Genomic DNA, 10,405 nt, shown 5'->3' with positions numbered 1-10,405 from the left:
TATTCTTTCCCGATTTCACTTTTATAACTCAGGGTAGTCCAATAAATTTCTTACCCAGGAATCTTCCTTATGTCCCTGTATTTCTGGAGCTTCACGGGGATGATGATTGGAAATCAAACATTCAAGGGAGATACTGCAGTTAAGTATGAAACCTGACAGCTTTTATATGGCGAGTACAATAATTGATTTCATGTTATGCTAACCTGCTTGGCAGGTTAAAGCAGCCAGGAGAGTTCCATTTCATAGAGTAGGCACTGAATTATTATTTTTTAAGGTTTTAAAAGCACTGAGTCAATTTACATTTCAATTTTCCTTTCTAAACACTTACACAGGTGAAGAACACAGTGAGCGGTCGTGCGGGCAGGAGGACAAATTCAACCCTGACATTTCCTCTAAGGAAAAAAAAACACTGAAGTAGTAAACAAATCAGGGAAAGATTAAAAATTTTGAAGGGAGGGGTTATATCTTTATTTGCTGCCTTTGTTCTGGTCCATTTAGCACCTGCTGGTGGCTTCTTGAAGTGGGGAGTGCTTGGAAGGGGAAAAAGTCTGAGTGATTTCTGGGTTTTCAGAGTTAAAAGGCGAAAAACCTGACAGTCTTTTAAGGAATATGGTACCAAAATCCACTGGCATAATGTCAGTGCTGAAAAATTTTGGAGTCACTAACTCTGTTCTTGCTCAGAGAGTGTCCAGAGAAAAAGTGATACTTCCAGTACGCCCTGGGAATCCTCAGACTGGAGTGAAGAGTTGCTTATCTGGCCCCAAAATGGAAAATAAACTGCATTCTAAACAAGTGCTTTGTAAAGCACATATATTAATATAAGGAAATAAAGGTGGGATTCACAGAGTACTGGTGGACATGATGAAAGTTGCCCAGTTTTCCCTTCCAGGATCCCTTTCCTCTGATTCAGATCATCTCAACCAGTCAGCAGAGGGATTAAATGTGTCTCTTATTTTTCAGGAAGTCCCTAAAGTGAAAATAGAAAAGGTCTGGGTTGAATTGCCGTGGACTTTCCCTGCTGTTCCACTTCAGTTACATATTTCACCCCTGGAACAGGGAGGTTCCTCCTGTGGGCAGCTGCTCCAGGATTCACATCCTGCTGCCACTCCACATGTTATGCCAAATGGGAAACCATCAACTCCAGGATAAATTGATGAGATACCACCTTTTTACCCACTCTTAAGGGTTATTGCCATGTCCCAGTGCCTGTTGAAGGAACAGAATTTTTTCAGTAAGGACCCGTGCATGGTCAGAGACCACTTCTTTTTCCAGGCAGTTTTTGCTGTATTTATGGTGAGAAATGAGTGTCACTTCCTTTCTGCACATTAGGGCTGCTGAGCTGAAGAAAATGGGTATAACTTTTCTCTTAATTCTCTAATCTTATTATCCCAGCTTCAATAAAAACTGATAATGAAATCTGAGGATATTGAGAACTTGGATTTTTTCCATTAAGTTTAACTTGGTATTTTTTCCGAGCGCTGTGGTACTTACCATAGTCCAACTCTTTTTAAGACCGTCCAGGGAAACATAAACCCTTGCAGCGAGCCATTTTCTGTCAAAATTATATCTGACCTGCATATTTTTGCAATTCTCTGATGCATTATACATTCAGATCAGGTTGTTCCTTGACCACTTGTTCACCCCTATCAATTGCATTAGCATTTAACCTGTCAGCTGAAATTACAAAGGTAACAAAGGTTTAGGAAGGTTACAACAGATCCAATCTCGCGCAGAAGTGGGGAAGAATAATCTTAAATCATCCTTGCATGGGAGTGTTATTTTTCCTCCTGACATACATTTACTCACCTTCTAGAAGCATCATCAGGCAACTTTTTATGGTGAGGGCTCCATGGGATCAGCACAGCCTGTCAAATAGGAGAAGCTCCAGCCCTGAGACAAGCAGGGATATTTTATTTGAACTTAGATTGCATCTCCTGTATCTTTACTAATTTTCCCTTCTATTCTCCATCCATTTTCAGGGCTAAATCCCCTCTTTTTCTCTCTCTGGAGAGTCTGTTCTTTGTTGTGTCTGATCAGTAAATTAAGGCCTATTCTACAGGCACACGAGAACATCATTGAGGATTGGAGCCCTTTAAATTCTTAATCCTTTAGCCTTGAATAGGATCAGAGAATCATCAAGGTTGGAAAAGACCTCTAAGCTCATCAAGTCCAACCATCAACCCTAAACCATCTCCTCAAGTGCCAAATCCACATGTTTTTTGAACACTTCCAGGGATGTGGACTCCACCACTGCCCTGGGTGGTCTGTTGCAGTCCTTGGCAGTTTTTCCCCTGGGGAAATTTTTCCTGAGATCTTATCTAAACCTCCCCAAACAGGAAGATGCCTGCAAGAGGGACAGCCCAGCTTCTCCTCAAACCACCCATCACCCTCTGCTGTGGATTTACCACTCTGCCACATCAGGGTTTGGGGGGCGTTTTAATAAAATACCAAACTGTAATTCCAGCAAACTTAGGCAAAATCTGTTCTCTTTACAATTTCATATGCTTCGGAAAAACTAGAAACCACATTAATTTTACCTGGGATTTTTCATATTTCTACAATGATTTAATAACACATTAGCAGCGATGTCAGAATTCCAACTGTGGGCTGCCTGAATACAAAATATGACATAATTCCTTCTACATCTTCCCATTCCAACCTTTCTGCGCCCTCCCAGCACCAACCCAGGCAGCTGAGCAACATAAAAACTCTCCATGGCCTTCTGGAAAAACAAATCAGTGCATGATGGGCCAGAAATGCCCCTGAGTGAAGAACTGGGAAAACTACAATCACAAAAGCAAAATCCTGATAACTTACAAATTTATGTATTTATTGATTTCTGTATCGATTTATACATAAATATATGTATTTATAACACACTCTGTGAATGTATTTATGTATTTATACATAATTAGGTGCATTACAAATACAGGTGTTCCTCCCTTTTTTAATTAAGGTGGAACAAAGAGCTTCTGCCAACAATATTCACAGTATTCAACAACATTCACATGCACAAAGCTCCCATCGAAGTTTGCATGGAAACTGCAGCTGTAAGATGGTAAAGCAGCAAAATCAAAAGTAAAACCAGATTGTGGCTGTTACTGAGCTCAGGAATCACAGCTACATATTGCTTTTAAAATAAGCAGGTATTTTTAAATTCATGCTGTCAGCGTGGCCAGAACACATTAAAAAGGCCCTAAAACAACAATGCCTGCATCTTAAGTTTGAGCAATAGATAAAGGCTAAAAATAACATTGAAAAGAAGTTTAAGGAGATATCTTTGCTACACAAATGCCAGCATTTCCCCATGCAGCTGTGGCACATGGAGTGTGCCATGATGAATGGTGTTTAATAAGCAGGAGAGCAGAGCTCAGCTTACATTTGGCTGGAGTGGCTCCGCTGCTGGGATCGGGATGTGCCGCTTCCATGTCCCCAAACGCAGAGCAGCTGGGCTGCCTTCGTGCAGGAGAGGGTTTGAGGCAGGGTTTGTGGGCTGAGCTGTGGGCAGGACAACTGAGTGCTGTAATTATCTAGATAGAATTATCCAGATATGCAGATATATTTAAATGTATAACTGAGAGAAGTGTAGAATAGCCTGGGTGAGAAGGGACCTCAAAGCTCATCCTGTTCCACCCCCTGCCATGGGCAGGGACACCTCCCACTGTCCCAGGCTGCTCCAAGCCATGCCCAGCCTGGCCTTGGACACTGCCAGGGATCCAGGGGCAGCCACAGCTGCTCTGGGCACCCTGTGCCAGGGCCTGCCCACCCTTACAGCCAGGAATTCCTTCCCAATATCCCATCCATCCCTGCCCTCTGTCAGCTTGAAGCCATTACCTTGTCCTGTCACTCCACACCCTTGTCCCAAGTCTCTCTCCATCTTTCTTGTCAGCTCCTTCAGGCCCTGCAAGGCCACAGTGATGTCACCCCAAAGCTTCTCTCCAGGCTGAACAATCCCAACTCTCCCAGCCTTTCCTCCCAGCAGAGCTGCTCCATCCCTCTGATCACCTTGGACAAGTCTCCCACAGCTGAGATGGGGTGAAACTGAAGTTAATTAATCTTTGGTCCTGATCTTTACATTCCAGAGAAAAACAAAACATGGTACTAACTAACAAAAGCCCAATACAAGCATATTCAAAAGCTGTGTTATCATATTTTGACTTTGCAGATATTATTTTGAAGCCACAAGAACTGCTCTCCCCTGATCAGAGAACACCTCTTAAGAAAGGATTTTGATTGGGGAACCCTTCTTAAGAATGCACGTGGAGACACTCCTATATCCCCATTTGAAACTCCAATTTAAACTACTCCTTCTAATATTATATTGCCATAAATAAAATCCCCAGTTGTTTAGTTTCTTGTGGCATAAACCTAAATGCAATCCCCAGTCCTACCAAAAATAACCCTCAATACCATTTGGTCTGTTTTCCCAATGAATATTTATAGCAGCTCAGGTGTCAGAGACTCCTTTCAGCTGAAAAAAGACCTTGTTCAGGTTTTATTGATGTAGCCCACGATATTCCTGCTCTTGTACAACACAAGGTCACGCTGAATTTTGATGTCAGACTTCATTAAAGTGTGCACCGGGCACCCTTGGCTCGTGGTGCTCCCTGACCCCAGCACTCTGCAGTCCATGAACATCAGCATGGCTTTCTCCTGCCACATTTGCAACATTTTTGCAGAGTCAGCCAATCGATATTGGTAAAAAAATGACCCAAAAGTTACCAGGCTGTGATTATCCTTGCAACATTCCCAACCTGGTGGTGGTGTCAGCTGTGAGTACAGCCTGCACCTGCACTTGATGGTTTTGAGACTTTCTTCGGCTTGATTCACTGCAAGAGTTTAAAAATAGATCTTTCCTGCCTTATCCAGGAAATTAATCCCGTTTGGAGGATGTTATCGTCTAAGAAGAACCCATGAAATCATGGATCAGAGAGCTGGGCTTTGAAACTTCCAGCAAAGCTGAGAAATCTGCACAAAATAAAAGGGTTTTATTTCAATGACAACCTCTGCCTTCCCCCCAAAAGAAAGAAAAGGGAAAAAAAAGTCCTGAGTTTCCTGTATTTCCCATTCCTGCTGTATCCTGAGTCCCCAGGGAGTTAGGGGGTGTCTCTGATATGGCACACACACACTATTTATGGGCTGCAATCAAGCTGCCAGCTCAGGAGTTCAGTGCCACTGCCCGTCATTGAGTCAAACTGAGGCTAAATAACTTCATATCCTGAAATTTGATACCTTCCCATTATTCCTGCTTTGGAGAGCAACCCCCAGCTGAAGGCTCTGGTGTCATTTGTTTGCAGTGCTGACCTTCCTTTGAGGCATTGCTGGGGTTTGGCGCTGTTCCATTCCTGCTGGCCGATAACATTTACCAGGCCTTGCTGCCTGTGCTGTCAAATTGCTGAAGTTAAATATTTAAATGGGGAATGGGTTTGCATTTGAACTGGGGGAAGCACTGGTGGAGCTGGTGGCTCGCTGAGATTTCTTGGTGTATTGTACAACAGGAGTCCACCCGGAAACTGCGGTCTTGGAATAAAAACAGGGAGAAAAAGAGATGATTGTCACTTACCTGAGGAATTCCACTGGAGCAAACCTCATCCTGGTTTTCTCCAAATATTTCACATCACACTTTGTTACACTCGAGGCTTTCATTTTTTTATCTGATTGTGTTTAGTTTTTCTTTCTTCCATTTGATAGCTGCCAGAACTGCAACAAGAAAATTATGCTTCATCACAGTGAGACTATCAGAAATCAGTAAACACGTTTCTCATGCTTGCTTCTTAATCCTAAAATGAATGAAATCTTCTTATTTTCCTAATCCTCCTGGCAATCTGAGGTTCCTGTAGGCTTTAGAGAACCTCCTCAAACTGAAGTTCAGCAGAGCTGGTAACCTGATTTCTGTAGAGGCCTGAGGAGTCCAGCTGTAAAATTAGACAAAAATATTAAATATTTTAAGTGATTTGGGGTGTCTCCATTGACAGGTGTCTATCAAGTCCTCCAAAACCTTTTCTTCTCAAAAAAACCCCCCAAAACCTTATGGGTAAAGAAGATTTTGCTCAAAAAACATGGACATTATTGCTCACAATTTAAAAAATTCCTCATGTTTCAAAAAAACCACAACTCCCATAACAGATCCATTACTGGTTGAATACATAAACAAGTTTCAAACTGATGTAGCTTGTATGGAATTAACTAAATTAGGTGACTCTTATACCTATTAAATGAACCAATACAAAACATGGTGTGAACCCCCTTAATCCAATTCCAAGCTGGATTTTTTTTGCTTTGGGAAATGTAGAGGTAGAAACTCAGTCAAGGAAAAATACTCCTGCTCCTCCACTCTGTCTCCAGCTGCTATCTTTATATTAATTTAAGTAATTGGGGAAGGAGATGCAAATAAATAAAGCTCCACATTTGGAGAAAGGCACCATTTTTCTATTAAAAGGTCTCAGAGAAATAAGAATTACACTGGGGATAGAGACCTCATCAGTATTCCTCTCAAAGTGGACTGGCAAAGTCCACTAATTAAATTTAAAATTTTGAGGATTAGCATCTCAGTAGCAAAGCAGAACTTTTGTCCTCATCCACCTGCCCAGGTGGGGTATTTCTGGATAACCTTAGGGAGCAGGTGCTTAACTCTCTTGTGAATGGTAAAATACAAAGGGAAAAATAAGAAACTAAGGAAGAAATAGGAAAACTTGTGGAAAGAGGCAAGGAAGGTAAAGCAATAATTTCTGCAAAGGGGGAAAATGCTGAACAGTTCTCTCGGGCAGAACTGAAGTAGATGAAACACATGTTGGCATCTTAACACTTAGTTTTTCTTTCTTCCCTTTTCTTTATTGTCAAAGGAAGGAAAGCACTTCCTCTCTCATCTTAGATCAATCCATCAGACAACAGACCAGGAAAACTGTGTCAAAAAAAGAAAAAAAATATTTCCAAAGCAATGGAAATTCTGGAAGAAATACCCATATTTTTGCTTGATAAAGTATTTCTTCATTTCTGTTTTCATACAAAGCACATGTATTTTCCTGCTCCACTGAACAGAGAAATCCTGTGAGTTCCCAGAGAAAGCTGCTATTAGGTTCTTTTTCTCTGACTGAAGAAGTTATTTGCTGTAGTTTTCAAACCCTGGTGAAAAGGATTTTGCTGTCCTTCCTGCTCCCTATTGAGGTGCAAATTAATTTTTTTAAATGTTATTTTAAATGCAAGATCATTTCAAACTTTAAATTCCAGTGTTTCCTCTGAAGCAGAGTGATTTCAAATTAACTTGACAGGATCCTGATATTGCAGTAATGCCAATTTCAAGCAAAGTCATGATTAGAAATGTATCAATACTGTTTAGCACAAAAATTTGATGGCCAGTAGGTGTTCAGTAGGATCGGTACTTTAATATTACACGGGTTTAATGATCATAATTGCTTTTTTCATGGATCTTTGAAAGGGTCCAAGACAAGCCTGTGAAAGTTTATTCTAAAAATGTCACTGGCCTAAACTGACATGGGGTCATTTCACTGCATGTCTGAGGGTTAGGAAAGTTCTTCATGGTGAGATCTGAGATGGAGGTTCTCAAGGTGTCAAAAGGGTCTTGATCAAGGAAAATCTCAGTTTCCTCACAGATTTTTCCCCAGTTCTGCATGGCTCATTGTCCCTGTAACATTTTCTCATTTCTCAGAATGATTCTCCTCAAAAGGAGAATCTCAGGAAGATCCCAGCAAAGCTCAACAGGACCAGGGATGGGCTGGAATTTGCTAAGAAGAGATGAGAGACAGGCAGGACCCCAAGCTTGACTCTGGTGATGGAAACAAGCTGCTCTCAGGAAAGCAGAAGACACCAAAAAGATAAAACCCAGGCTGTTAATGCTGATTTTCCCTTTAAATTCCCAAGTTTTCTCTAAGTCTGGAGGATATCAGCAGTGCAGCAGCAAGGAGGTTCCCCACCGAGAGCGGATGGAGCTTGCTTTTCCCACAGGTTTTCAGCAGTTTGCAGGGAAGTTCTGTACGAGACAGGGTGTAAAGCTGTGATCTCACATTGCCACCCACCAACACTCCCCCCCCTCTTTTTTTTTTTTTTTTTGTCAGGTCACTCAAATTAATTGGTTTCCACTTTCCTTTTTTTTCAAGTGGAAGTTCATTAAAATGTTGAAAAATTGCCATCAAAGGAAAAGCACAATCTCCAGTTAACAGTGTCAACCTGCTACTGCGCTGGCTTCTTTTTCTTCTTAATTGGATCTGTTGAATCAAATTCTGCTCAGCAAACAGCTTGGATTTGGGCAAATCAGCATTTTTTTTCCAGTGGGGGGAACAAAAAAAAAATTATCAAGAAATTCCCAACCATCCCAAATAATTTCCCAGATGTGGTGGTATCTTAATAAAGTCATCACCTATTTAAAACAATTTCTTGTATATTTAAGTTCTTGCTGAAGTGTCAGGGGACAATCAGTCACCGCTTGTACTCAATAAACTGGGAGATGATACTTCAGGAATCGATGCAGCTCTGCAGAGATTTGAAAGATGTGCATTTATTGGAGGAAGCAGTAAATAAAAATAAAGCCTCACTGGGATTTTATTTCAGTGCCCAATGAGTGAGTTTGTACTTGTGTGCATGTATAAATAACTTAATTATAAATAAAGATGCCAAAGGAAAGGGAAAATTGGAAACTTAGCTACTATTGACTAATATACAAAAAATAAGGCCAATGTCATCAAGTTGCACTCTGCTATTCTAATTCTGCATTCATTTGCATAAAGATCCTTGCTGATTTGATGCAGATAATTCCTGACTCTCCACTCCATCAAGAAAAATCGATTTGTGGATATTATAGACCAAACCAATATTTTCCTGGTTTTTGTTACCCCCTCCAAGGTCCACTGCTCTCACAGGTGAGTTCCAGAGGTAAGAGGAGCAATACCTGGCACTGTGAGCACACAGAAAGCACAAGGAATGATCTTATCTCAATATTGAGTTAATATTATTAAAGGTATTAAAGCATTTTAAAGACTTCTTGGCCAACTCACAATTAACACTTCGTCAATCTTCTTAAATTATCAAGCACTATGAAAATGGACAAGGTCATTGTTTTATCTGCAATAAAGTCAAAGGAATTGCCAGAGAGTATTACACATATAATTAACAGTGTGTAATTTATTCAATAAAGCTCCCATTTAATTACAGGAACCTATTACACTGAGTGATGTGTTGGGGGTGATTTATATCTCAGATGTAAATATTCAGAAAGAGACCTCCCATAATGAAAGCAGCTGCTCTCTGCTCTCCATCTATGTTCAGCTTTGGTGTGTTGGTTCAATATATTAAATATTAGAAAGAAATCCTTCCCTGTGAGGGTAGAGAGGCCCTGGAAGAGGTTTCCCAGAGAAGCTGTGGCTGCCCCTGGGTCCCTGGCAGTGTCCAAGGCCAGGCAGGATGGCATTTGGAGCAGCCTGGGATAGTGGAAGGTGTCCCTGCCCATGGCAGGGGGTTGAAATGGGATGAGCTTTAAGGTCCCTTCCAATCCTTCTGGGATTCTGGGATGCTGTGTTGATACCAGGCTCTTACAAGCTGGCAATGATCATTTTGGGAAGATTTAGTGTCACCTGTTGGAATCATGGCTGATGCTTCCTTGGTCTTCTTCAGGAGCGTGGCCTTGACCACCGGTCACAGACACAAGCTGCTGGTGAGCTGTGCCAGATGTTCCATCTCTTTTTATTGGTGTTCCTTTCACCAACAGTGAAAAATTGAAGTTTGTCAGCAAGCCTGGGCTCTTTCTGCATCCATAAATTATGAATCCACATCGATTTGCACTGTTAGAAATATAAAAGTTGGTTTGGTTTTCTTTTTTCTTAACATGGAACAATAAATATTCCTGATACTTGCTAATAAAGCATTCCTTGTTGGGATAGGATTATGCACTTGTACATTCCATGTGCTCCTAGTGCCTGTCTGCCCTTGGGTTATCCTAAATCCAGTGGAGACTCTGCACAAAGCTTTAAACCCCAGAGCTTCTAAATGGAGAGATATTTAGAGCTGCAGTAAGTCACTGCCTCTGCATGAGCTACACCTGTGCTGTTTTAGCACCAAAAGCATGGCAAATCACTCTATTACTTAAGTCTTTTCCTCCACTGATCTCAGAGCTCTCACAAAAAAGCAGCTGAATGAAGCCGTTTATATGTGAACAGAACATATTTTTCAACATCCATTCCTCAAAAAACACTCACTTATGTTATCACAAATTTAAACAACAACAAAAGCTTCAAACCCAGTCAAAGCCAGCAGTGTCAAGCTGACAGGAGTTGATGACACTCATAAAAGGAGCAGCTTTCTAAAGAGACATTTCTCTCGTGGAAAGCGCTAGCCAGTTGATAACACAGGTAATATTCAGCACTCCAGATCTATGCTGATGTATAAAACTGCTGTC

At 41.2% G+C, this 10,405-nt stretch overlaps 1 long non-coding RNA gene across 1 annotated transcript; it reads right to left on the bottom strand.

Moving 5' to 3' along the window:
* Nucleotides 1-1,809: 1,809 nt before the first annotated feature.
* Nucleotides 1,810-3,876, bottom strand: LOC109143322. Its single transcript, XR_002043390.3, has 3 exons — nucleotides 3,835-3,876; nucleotides 3,380-3,498; nucleotides 1,810-1,890 (listed from the first exon to the last, which is right to left on the bottom strand). It is a non-coding gene; the product is annotated as an uncharacterized LOC109143322 (long non-coding RNA).
* Nucleotides 3,877-10,405: the final 6,529 nt, after the last annotated feature.

This window comes from Corvus cornix, chromosome 12, assembly GCF_000738735.6.
Source record: "Corvus cornix cornix isolate S_Up_H32 chromosome 12, ASM73873v5, whole genome shotgun sequence".
In the NCBI taxonomy this organism is placed as follows: Eukaryota; Metazoa; Chordata; class Aves; order Passeriformes; family Corvidae; genus Corvus; species Corvus cornix.
The sequence above is the reverse complement of the archived record's forward strand: the minus strand, read 5'-3'. Positions and strand labels throughout refer to the sequence as shown.